Source organism: Diabrotica undecimpunctata, chromosome 5 (assembly GCF_040954645.1).
Source record: "Diabrotica undecimpunctata isolate CICGRU chromosome 5, icDiaUnde3, whole genome shotgun sequence".
NCBI lineage: Eukaryota > Metazoa > Arthropoda > Insecta > Coleoptera > Chrysomelidae > Diabrotica > Diabrotica undecimpunctata.
The window spans coordinates 122,119,756-122,130,657 of record NC_092807.1 but is presented as its reverse complement, the minus strand read 5'-3'; the positions used below and the strand labels follow the sequence as shown (position 1 = coordinate 122,130,657).

General features: G+C 31.5%; 1 protein-coding gene across 1 annotated transcript in view; it reads left to right on the top strand.

Annotated features, from left to right (window-relative positions):
- The first annotated feature begins 217 nt into the window (after nt 1–217).
- The window catches only part of LOC140441730 (acetylcholinesterase-like), a 323,943-nt gene continuing 313,258 nt past the window's right edge, over nt 218–10,902 (top strand). Inside the window, exon 1 of the mRNA XM_072532620.1 lies at nt 218–362. The gene's annotated coding sequence lies outside the window, so the exon portion shown is untranslated. The remainder of the gene's footprint in view (nt 363–10,902) is intronic.

The following is a 10,902-nucleotide window of genomic DNA, read 5'->3' as shown; positions in this document are numbered from 1 at the left end:
TTTCTGCTTACTTTACTCAATCTTTTAGAATTTGTTTTTGTCTTGTTTTTTGACGCTGATATTAGGGTATAATTTTCAGAAAAGGAACGAAACCGACCAGTTACTAAAATACCGATTTTTACCATCCCCAGTCACCAGCCACCGACACCGTTCCCGATGCTATCCGACCATGATTACGACGACGCCGGGAACGTCAGTGCAGTGCCAGTATTTGTGAGTGTAACAGTGTAGCAGCTACTTCTGTACTGCGGTGCTACACTGCTCTTTTATCTGTCTCTAGCAATTAATATGTTGGAATAGACTTGATTGTGCGATTCGACGTAATTTGTATATATCCATCCTCCTGCTGTTGGCGGTTAATGGTAAGAAACTTTCTCGTTTTGCATTGTTTCAAAATTAATTACCTGGGCACCTGGTCATATATTTTGATAGAACATAAATTAAATTTATTACCGTTGGGGTAGCTGTGGTTAAGGTCATTTTTTTAAATATGATTTTTTTTACATAAGATCGACTATTAGCATTTGATAACATAAATTTAAGATGTAGGCTGCATAATATTTTTATTTTCAATAAAATATTTATTTAAATAAAGTTCTCGTCGAACTTTATATATTTTTTTCTATTAATTACATGGATTTCTAGGAATTTTATTTAAAGTGGATTTATATATTATGTCTTTGGCACTATAACAATATAATTGTTTCAAAACAATTAAGTATTACTAATAATATTTAAGTAGTTGTGAAAAGAATAACAAACAAATTTACTGGAACAAACTAGAATATTTTTCGTCAAATTCGTATGTATATATATATATATATATATATATATATATATATATATATATATATATATATATGTATAGATAATATATATATATATATATATATATATATATATATATATATTATATTATTATTATCATGTTTCTAAATATCTTCGTATTGTGTTTATATTATAGTTTCCGATCTTGCGTACGATCCGCGAGTTTGCTTTTGTTATTTGTTCACCCACTTTTTCCCCTGAATATTGTTATCACTTGATAACTTAATTCCAAGATATTTACATTCTATTACTTGGTCTACCATTTGGTTTTCATAATACTACTAGCCTCTACTGGTTGTGGCGATATTTTGAACGCGAATTTCTTAGCTGTAGTGTAACATTCGTTGTAGATCGTCTTTAGTCTCAGCTGTCAAACATTTGATTGTTTTCCAATTACTATTTTTTTACTTATTTGAATACCTTGTCAAATATTAGACATAATATTTGTAGACTTTCCTACACCGCGTTCTTTTATCAAATACAAGTCTTATCTGTTTTATAATATCCAATGGTAATTATTTGTTGCAGAATATCTGTATTGAATCTGATCAGCTATATTCTGTCGAAGGTTTTTTTAGATAGACAGGTTTGTTATAGTCTATTGATTTGGCAGCTATTTGTCCAATTACAGATACCGCACCACTACACAGGATATTCTGTATCTGAATATTTGTTATATATATATATATATATATATATATATATATATATATATATATCTATATATATATATATATATATATATATATATATATATATATATATCTATATATATATATATCTATATATATATATATATATATATATATATATATATATATATATATATATATATATATATATATATATATATATATCGGTTTCAAAACGTCTTGCGTCGTTGTCCGATGCCTAATTTCCACGAATTTCTATCATTCCATTGTTCGTTCATGGCGATTTTTGGTAGTCTTGTTTCTGGCATTCTTTGAACATGGCCATACCATATAAGTTGTTTCCTTTCTATGTCTGTTGCCAGTGATCCATCTACCCCCATCCGATTCCTTATTTCATCGTTTCTAATTCTGTCTACCCTAGATATTCGAAGTGATCGTCTAAATACGTCCATTTCTGTTGCTTCGAGTTTTCTTTTATTGCTTTCTCTTAGTCTCCATGTCTCTGTACCATAGGTTAAGCTGGTTTTTATGAGAGATTCATATATATTGTATTTTCGTCTTTTACCAGTTTCTGAGCTCCAAAGAACTCCGTTAAGGCATCCGATTGTTCTACGGGCCTGGGTTATTCGTTTTCTAATTTCCCTATTGTCTGTGCCTGTGGTGTCGAAATCAATTCCTAGGTAGGTATATTCAGTGCAGAATGCAATTTCGGTTGTGTCCATCTGAATGTTGGATAGTTCTGCGCCTATTGGGAGATATTTTGTTTTTTGTGTATTGAGTTCTAATATTTTATAATATATAATATTTCTATAATATTTGTTATTTCTCTCATAAATTAATTAATATTATCAACTACAAAGTAGAAATACAATTACAATTACAATCTTTCTAAACAAACACCGCACTGCGACAGGACGATGGCCCGTAGTGCCTTCTTTTCAACATAGTTCTGGAAATAGACAACCGAGGTAGATCTTTAATATATATATATATATATATATATATATATATATATATATATATATATATATATATTATTGTGATCTGCTTTATGATGTTTTATTATTAATTAACACTAATTTAATTAATCCAATTATTTAATTAATTAATTCACTAATTTATGCAGAGTCATACAAATCAATTACTATTAAAAATTCTCAGGGTGCCTTTTTAATTTTACTTTAATCAGTTTACTTTATATATCTCTTCTAGTGGGTTCAGTATCTCCTAGTTGCTCATAATCGGGATAGAACAGGAAACGGAACTAACATTAAAACAATATAAATATGCACACAAATTATTATTTATTTTCAATAAGCAATACGATGAATATTAATAAATAACTTTTGTGGGCAATTATCTTTCCCAACAAACTCCTATACTCTAAATTTAATTTTAATTACAAACTATCTATTGATCTGTTTTATAATAATATCTACTAAAAAAATTGACCATATAAAAATATAATTTATTCACAAAAAAAATAACTAAAATAACAATCATAAGCATTCATCTTTCCCACTTATTTTAGATTTAGAAAATGTCCAACATGATATTTAAATCAAATAAACTACTTTCACTCAAATTACTTTTCAGAAACCATTAACAATTTTGCCTTTTTCAACAGAAATAAGTTTCCAAATTCTTGTTATCTCATATCTAAATCTAATTCTTATTTACTTTCGAAAAATGCCCACCGCAAAATACAATTACAAGTTTATTCCTAAATCTATAATTATACGGGTTCCATTGTCCTTTCACTATTCACTCAGTCTTTCACGGAAAAACTCGTCAGGGTCCCGTCACGGAACAATGTTTTCTCTTATTCTAACTATTACAAATAAGTACAGGGTTGTATTTTAACTTATATGCCCGCGGTATATTAAAATAATAAAAAACTCTTTATTCTATTTCTGATCGATAAACTGATCCATAATAATATGTATATACGCAAAAGCTTGCTATCATTTAATAGACTGAAATGAAAAAAAAAAAAATGAATCTTTAAAACGAAATCATATTCTATTCATACATCGTTTCTTCTTAATACCTTTAATAATTATCTATTACAATCTAAACTTTGTTCACTGAATTTGTTTACACACAAATTTTCACCATAAAGTTCCTTTTAATATTCACTGATATTACATACTTATATCTAGACATAACAGTCTTGTGTCAAAGAGCACAATTCGTCAAAAGTTCCGTTTATGAATCGGTATTATTAGATTCTTATAACGCTCTATTTCTGCATTACTTTGCTTCGTCAGAGACTCCGGTAGATACAAATTTGCGCACAGAACGGCCAGCGAATATCTCTGCTTATTTACCACGTGAAGCGGATAGTTGCAAAAGATGACATCTACTTTGATGACCACTAACGAAACCCAATTTAATAAAATTGTTTTTTATTCTTTTGAGCTGTTAGTAAATTGCAAAGTTTACATTTCAATAAAAACTAGCTATATTCTTCTTCTTCTTCATTACAAGTAGATGGTATCTTTTGTAGCTCTCAGCTTCTCGTGGAAAATAAACAGAGATACTCGCTGGCCATTCTGTCTGTAACTTTGTATATACCTGTATTGCTGATGACGCAAGATTATGCAGAAATAACGCGCTATAAGACTTTATTGATACCGATTCATACACGGAACTTTTGACAAATTGTTCTCTTTGACAAAGACTGTTATGTCTAGATATAAGCATGTGATATTATTGTATATTAAAAGGAACTTTACGGTGAAAATTTGTGTGTAAACAAATTCAGTGAACAAAGTTTAGATTGCAATAGATAATATATTAAAGAGATTAGGTAGAAATTATGTATGAATAATGGTAATAATGGAACAATCGGTTGAATGGAACACACCCCTATACACGGTTTTTATTGACTTCGAGCGTGCCTTTCACAGCTTATCTCATGCTGCTTTATGGAAAATTTTAGAGCTAAAAAACATCCCGCATAAAATAATTTCCATTATAAAGTCACTGCACACTGAGGCGAAATGCAGTGTGACACACAATGGAATCAACAGCGACGAATTTGACATACTTACTGGTGTCAGACAGGGACTCGTGCTTTCTCCGTTTCTTTCTAACATAGCAGTAGACTATGTTCTCTCCAAACTAGACTCCAACACAAGAGGGATACGATAGACGTTAACCACACGCCTAAGCGATCTGGAATACGCCGACGATATCTGCCTGTTAGGACAAAGGTTCCAAGATGTGGCTGATCAATTGGAAACACTTTCCACTAAAGCCAATAAAGTAAGTTTAAAAATCAATATTAGTAAAATCAAATCCATGAGAGTAAATACAAGAAACAACACGCTATTTACTATCAACAACACGCAGATTGAAAATGTGGAAAACTTTACGTATCTTGGAAATGTCATAACAGAAAGCGGAGGTGCAGAGGGCAATATTCGTATAAAGATACGAAAAGCTTAACAAGTATTCAGCATACTCAAACCTGTTTGGAGATTTGGCGAGTATACTACAAGAACAAAAATCAGTATATTCCGGTCAAATGGCATGTCTGTTCTACTTTACAGATATAAAATCTGGAAAGTGACAAAAACCTTTACAGATAAACTGCAGGTCTTTATTAATAAATGTCTACGACGAATTGTTCGTATTTTCTGGCCTAACATCATCAGAAACAATGATCTAATACACCTAACGAACAAAAAAGGGTAGATCATCAAATAAAGTCCAGAAAGTAGGGTTGAATTGGTCACACACTCAGAAAAAATAATTCCAGTATTGCAAAGATTGCCCTAGTACAAACTTGGAGAAGATCCATCATGGACGAGATAAGAGGTCAAGGAAAGTCTTGGAATGAGGTGAATGCCTTAGCGCAAAAAAGAAGAACCTGATATCGCGTTTTCACTGAAGCTCTATGCTCCACTTAGGAGTTCAAGAACCTTTATATATAAATATATATAGATAGATAGATATATATATATATATATATATATATATATATAAATATATATATATATATATATATATATATATATATATATATATATATGTATGAATAGAATATGATTTTATTTCAAAGAATCAAAGAAAACGATTAGGGTTTTTACAAATGTTTGGAATATCCAAAATCGACTAACGCCTCATTCTGTCAGAAGCCAATGGTCAGAGAAAGTTTATTTATGAAAATTCTGTTTGTTTGAGTATTATTAGAAAAACCAGGAGGTATAAACGTAATGCATTTCATAGAAATTAAAAAATTGATTTTTGTGTTTGAAATTGCTAAGATATGCGTGATTTAGAAAGAGATAGTAGAAAGGGAAGTATTATTTTTGGTAGTAGAGAGTATATTTGGTATGTTTTTGAATGAAGAGTTGAGGGTTATCTGTTCCTGACCGTCGGAACATTAACATCGAAAGTAGAAAAAGTTTTGCATGCCGAAAGGTTTTTTTTAACGGCGGAAAAGGTTAAGTTGTGTTAAAAAAAGAAAGTAGTTTTGTCTTTCGAAACTGTTTATTTTTAAAGAAAGTGGAAGCAGTGGTGGTTTCTTAATGTCTGCTGATCAAATTTATAAGTAAATCAGATTTATAAGTACAACAAAATTCATTGCTGAATCGGGAGAATTTAGAATCCAGAGAGTATAGAGAGTATAGCAGTTTTGGATAGGACGGGAGACCGAAATTAGGTTTTTGGGAGCAGATCCAAGGAAGGAGGTTAGCGAGCGAATCGACAAGAGGGTCCAGGTCATTTTAAGAACAATATTAAAGAGAAAGTAGAGAGACAGACATTTTTTAAACGAAACTGTAAATAAGTAAAATTTATAAAGTTTGTTTATTTTGATGAGTTTGGATAAACAGTATAGGTCATTTTTAGTAAAGCGGATTAAATTTGGGTTGCGCAGTTTTTCAATTGTCAGAATAAGGACAAAAAGATATCTATCTTGTCTTTTTATATGTGTAATAAACATTTTTCAAGGTGTGTTATCAATATATTTGATTTTTTTAAAACAATTTCCTTAAAATTTTTTATAAGATAAAGGTATTTCGGAACTCAAAAAGGAATCTGAATCAATTTTAAATATTTGATTTAAAGTTGGCGTTAAAATGAATCTTTTATTGGAAAATCATAACTTTTTGGCATTGAAAATAAAGAATAAACTATGCTAAACATTAAAACAATATGTTGCTAAACAATAAAAAATTACATCAATTAAACTAAACATAATCATAACTTTGAAAAGGTAAAAATCCTGTATTTAGTTTTTTGTATTTATTTAGTTTTTAGATGAGGGACCTAGAATAGTCTCATCTTCTAGCGGTTTTTTGTACCATTCATACTTTTCGGAACTTATAATTATTTTAAGAAGGTCCGACTTAGACTGAAGCAAATAAAACAATTCATTAAAAGTCTTATCAAAATTTACATACACCTGCATCGCTGCATTGAGAGTGAAAATGGACATTTGTGACTTTTCCGACGTTCAATAATCATTTATTATAGAAAATAAACAGCTCGATAGCTGTACTAGTACCCGGAAGATAAAAAATAAATTTGCATATTATTTGTAAGTTTTTCAGTTTGAATTGATCTACATTATATTTAAAAACTTCAAACCATCGATCCTTACTATTTTTTTCTTCTCTCATCCACTCAGCAATTTTTTCACTAGTAGCCACCTCCGTCAAAAAGTTGATCTTCATTTAAAATAGTTGCCTTGATACACAATTTAAGAGCTTCGAGAGAATAACAAACACCTTTCCATGTTATTTAAAAAGTGAAATATAAATAATAAATATCCATTTGAATAGTTTAAATTCATGTAGAATTGTACTCCAATTTTCTAGGTAGGTTACACATTTTGTTTAAAAATGTTTCACTTGTGCAGTGAAGTTTTTAGTAGCGACTTGCCTGTCTTCAAGTTTACCAAGACATTCCCTCACTTTAAGCGGCAAAAATAATGCGTCCAACCTATGTTCTAACTTGTTTTTAAGATTAAAGTATTCTTGGGCAGCATCTGCATTTGTTTTATTACCTTCTACTTTTAGAATAGCTTCATGAAACTGCGACGCCACATTATAAACGAGCCACATCCACATCTCTGCAATGGGATCATTAAAAAATTGTCACAAAGTTGTGGGACAATTCTCAGATGATAGAAAAACTAATATAGTTAAAGCCTAATAAGTGGTTCAAACATTTGTAAAATCCGTTCAATTGCAGGCATCACGTTTAGAAATCGTGTTTTTGAAAATGATAACATTTTTTATATTCATAATTAACCGATTCACAAAATGATTTTAGTTTATCAACTCTAAGAGTGTAAATTTGTAAAACATCAGTAGCACGTTGAAAACAATTGTTGAATATGTGAGTAAATCGTCCAATACCGATTAAAGGTCTCCAGCAAGAAATACTCAATTTATTGAATACATTATTAGTTCCCTGTCTTTTCAATCCACCAAAATTAGTGTTTATGTTATCTGCTGTTAGTCCACCAATTTAGGCAAACTGCAAATCATATGCAATAAATATATTGGTAGAGATGGACATTCTGATAGTTTTGTTATAAATATGTGGAAAGAGGCACTTAACCAGTGTAACACAGTGCCATTTATATATACATAATAATAGCCGTTATGAGGCTCAAAGCTCTTCGATCTTGCATCCATCAATCTTCTCAACAGTACTAAAAACAAAGCTATTATTTATTCTGAACACTATATTTAACATTGAATAAACAAAATGATCAAGATGATGGAGCCCTAAGGTAGATTTCTGTTTTTTTACGAAGCATTTTAAAACTGTAGATTCTTTTCCATTGGCTAATATTAGGCAGCCATCTTTATAATCCTAGACTTCTCTTACCCTCTTTATTTTCTTTTAGTACTAGTTGCTGAAAAGTTTATCGTTATCCTCGAATATATGCCCCACATATAGTCTTCTTACTTTTTACTTAATCAATAAGTTCCGCTCTTTTGGTATACTAGGTATACGTTTGTTAATGGATCTGGTCTCTAACGTTCACGCTTCCATTCTGTACAAGAGAACAGGCCAAACGTAACACTTTAACATCTTGTATCTCAAGTTGAAATCCAGCTTGCGATCAGTCAGAAAACGAAGTTTCAAAGAAGCATTTCTGGCTTGTTCCACTCTGCTCTCAGACTCACATGTTTTGGTTTAATTCCTTTAATACGAATATTGACATTGTGCAAAGATCCAGCGGACCTGCTGTAATATCTAGTAGAAAGATAAATTAAAGAGAAAAAATATTAAGTGATTTAGTAGGGGAGCCTGTGAGACTAAATTTGCAATTACTAAAGCGTCATAGGGATCTATTGGATTGTGAAGATTAGGTCCTATAACGAAAAAAAGTTTATGTTAAGTATGCAATTTTAGTGGGCATAGGGTATCCCAAATTAGTATGTTTTGCAGGGTATACCGAAAACTAGAGAAGAAAAAAATTAGTTAAGATGTCATGACTTCTTTTTTCGTTAAAGTAACAATCTCACAATTAAATCATTAGTAGCTCCCCCCTTAGCAAGATCATCATCGTCAATGGTGCTACAACTCTTCGTAAGTCTTTGCCGCGTTTACTATTGCCTTCCATGTTTGTCGGTCCTGTGCCAGTAATTCCCATTGTCGCACTCCCATTTTCTCTAGATCTTCTTTGACTGCATATTTCCACCTTTTTCTAGGTCTTAGCGAGATGAGATACAGTTGCGATTATTGAAAAATGTCGAAAACGACAAGGTTATAATATATTGGAAATTTTGATTTTTTCAGAGGTCCTACTAAGGAGATAATATAATACCAACTTATGTTTTTTTTTTTATATGGAACACCTTATATATTTTAATATTTTTTGTTTACATTTTTAATTCTCTTTTACCTAATATGATATAAGATATAAGATTAAATCTTTTAGCGAAAGCTACTATCGCTTTGTTGAATTAAATTGCCAAATATATGACCTAGGAGGACAAATTTGTTAAACATATTTTAAAAATATTGTTAGATGGGAAGTGCTATTTTGAGAGGCCACATTAAACAAGGAAAGAGAGTCTCTTTCCTTGTTTAAGAAATCAAACTTAGTTGGGTTATGTTATTGTTTGTCCTAACTGTCACATGAAAGCTTATTTATATTGAAGTTTTTTATTAACCATTGTGTCACATTTGAGACTATTATCGTTATTATTTAATTAAAACTTTAATAAAAAACATGAAATATGTTTCTAATTAAAACAATCATTATATTAAAATTTTCAAACTTTGTATTAATTTCATTAGATAAATTAGAACCCCTACATCATCATCATCCAGCCCCATTTTCACATCCATTGTTGGATATAGGCCTCCTCCAAACGTCTCCAGTTCTCTCTATCTCTAGCTGCTGCAATCCAGTTTGTTTCTATTCTCCTTAGGTCGTCGGTCCATCGGGTGGGTGGTCTGCCTCGACTTTGCTTGTCGGCTCTTGGTCTCCACTCCAATAATCTCTTCTCCCATCTTCCGTCTTCCATTCTAGCAACATGTCCAGCCCACCTCCACTTTTGTTTATTGATTCGCAGTATAATATCGTCTACGCCAGTTTGTCGGCGTATCTCCTCATTTCTCACGCGATCTTTTAAGGTCAGGCTCAGCATTGATCTCTCCATTCGCCTTTGTGTTACCCTCAGTTTTTCGGCAGTAGCTTTCGTTAAAGTTAAGGTAAGATGCATTGGTTAAATGCCTTCCTTTTCAGGTGAATTGGGGTATTTGTTTTAAAAATGTCTCTCATCCTTCCATATGCCGCCCATCCCAACGTGATTCGTCTATTTAACTCGCAGGTTTGGTTGTCTCTGGTTATTCTAATTTCATGACCCAAGTATGTGTATTTATCGATTAATTCTACCTTGTTGTTATTGATCTGTATCTCTTCGCTGGGAACCATATTGCTCATCATTTTGGTTTTCTCGAAATTTATCTCCAGCCCAGTTTCTTGTAGTATGTCATTCAGTTCTTGGAGCATGTCTTAGATCTCTCCCAGATTATCTGACAGAAGCACGATATCGTCCGCAAAACGTAGATTGTTTAATCTTTCTCCATCGATGGATATTCCTTTCTGTTGCCATGTTAGTTTTTTAAATGCATACTCAAGAACGGTAATGAACAGCTTTGGTGACAAGGTATCACCTTGCCTGACTCTCCTTTTTATCTTTATTTTATTAGTTGCTGAATGTAGACTTATGGTTGTTGTGGCATTTTCATATATATTTTTAACTATATTACAATATCTGTGGTCGACCCTGCAATCTTGTAGTGCTCTTAAGATGGACGGTAGTTCCACTGTATCAAACGCCTTTTTAAAGTCTACAAATATCAATGCCAAGGGACGGTTATATTCGTTAGTTTTTTCTATCAGAGTTTTTAGGCACTGCAGGTGATCGTTTGTGCCGTA